Raw genomic sequence first — 1,966 nt, 5'->3', positions numbered from 1 at the left:
TGTGTGTGTGTGTGTGTGTGTGTGTGTGTGTGTGTGTGTGTGTGTGTGTGTGTGTGTGTGCGTGTATCCCAGGATAGTAGCTACCTACAAGTCTGGACTACACTCCCAACATAACCCCTCCAGCTCTCTAAGTCTACACATATTTATCCCCCTTCCTTCCGACAAACACGTTAAGTCATGCCACACATACTTCACTGAGAGGACATGAGAAAATATTCAAGCAATTACAGAAAATCCCTGAGTCATAACTCATGGCCTCTGTGTTTTAATGTTTCCATTGCATGTCTTTTCACAGATGTTACTTCATGAGACAATGTTTTGCTAATCAATCCCTTTAACCTGACACAATTAGTCCAGAGACCAATTGAATGATAATGACGTCAGGGGCAAGTTTGCAGAGACGAGAGAGAGAATGGGTTAGAGACGTGTGTACGAAAATGTGTGTGTGTGGGGGGTAATTAGAGATCTCCCTCGTTAGTGATGGGAAGGGGGGATGAAAGGTGTGTGTGTGGGGGGGTCATAAATCTAGTAGGGTAATTATATAGCAGTATAAGCAAACTAGTACAAGCAAAGTTAATCTAGGGCAGAGATCATCAACTAGATTTTGCCACAGGCCAATTTTTTCTTGAATGGATGGTCAGGGCGCCGGAACATAACAACAAATTATTTGTAGACTGAAAAATGACCGCAAGAAGCCCAAACAGATTTAATATTTTACTAAAACAACCCTTTCAATGTTTGCTTACATTTCTATACGATCACATATATCTCCATATCACAGGAGGTTGGTGGCACCTTGATTGGGGAGGACGGGCACGTGGTAATGGCTGGAGAGGAATATAAGTTACACCACCCAACTTGGTCTCAAAGCATTTTGTATTATTCTGTACGTAAACCCGAACCACTCCAGTTAGTATGATATGTCACGTTTCGTGTGGTTACACAAGACAGATGGTTACATAAGACAGATGGTCACTAAAAGCAAAAACAAAAGGAGGCTGTGGATGGATGGATGGATGATGGATGGATGGATGGATGGATGGGTGGGTGCACAGCGAGAACGTCTAGCAACCCAAAGATTGCGAGTTCAAATCTCATCACGACCAACATTAGCATTTTAGCAACTTTTCAACTACTAACTACTGTTTTAGCTCCTTTGCATCTACTTAGCATGTTAGCTAACCCTTCCCCCTAACCTTAACCCTTTTAGCTAACCCTTTCCCCTAACCTTAACCCTTTTAGCTAACCCTTTCCCCTAACCTTAACCCTTTTAGCTAACCCTTATGTTAGCTAAACCTCCCTTCCCTAACCTTAAACCTTTTAGGTTACCCTTTCCCCAACCTAACCTTTTACACTGTTACGCTAAGCCTTACCCTAGCTAACCCTTCCCTACACCTTAACCTGTTAGCTAACCCTTTTCACACCTAACCTTAACTTTTAGCTAACCCTTCCCCCTAACCTTAACTTAATGGTTAGCTAACCCTCCCCTAACCTTAACCTTTAGCTAACCCTTCCGCTAACTCTTAACCTTTAGGCTAAACGCCTTCCCCTAACCCTAACGCCTTTGTTAGCTAACCCTAACCGAAACTTCGCTAACCCCTTACAATGCTTTAGCTGAACCGCTTTCCCCTAAACCTTAACTGTTAGCTAATACGCCTCCGCCAACCTTAAACCTTTTAGCTAACCCTTTCCCCAAACCTTAACCCTTTAGCTAACGCCTTTCCCCACTAACCCTTTATAGCTTAACTAAAACTTTCTACTCCCTAACCTTAACCTTTTAGCAACGGCTTTCCCCTAAACCTAATGCTTTTAGCTTAACGCTTTCCCCTAACCTTACTGCCTTTAGCTCACCGCTTTTCCCCTAAACCGTAAACCCTTTAGCTAACCTCCCCTTAACCTTTATTAGCTAAACCCTTTCCCTCTAACCTTAACCTGTTAGCTAACCCTTCCCTTTCTAACCTTAATG

The 1,966-nt window shown here is 42.9% G+C and overlaps 1 protein-coding gene across 1 annotated transcript in view; it reads right to left on the bottom strand.

Annotated features, from left to right (window-relative positions):
- Positions 1 to 1,966, bottom strand: part of LOC111957292 (calpain-8) — a 21,355-nt gene that overhangs the window by 13,660 nt on the left and 5,729 nt on the right.

Source organism: Salvelinus sp. IW2-2015, linkage group LG4p (genome assembly GCF_002910315.2).
Source record: "Salvelinus sp. IW2-2015 linkage group LG4p, ASM291031v2, whole genome shotgun sequence".
NCBI lineage: Eukaryota > Metazoa > Chordata > Actinopteri > Salmoniformes > Salmonidae > Salvelinus > Salvelinus sp. IW2-2015.
The sequence above is the reverse complement of the archived record's forward strand: the minus strand, read 5'-3'. Positions and strand labels throughout refer to the sequence as shown.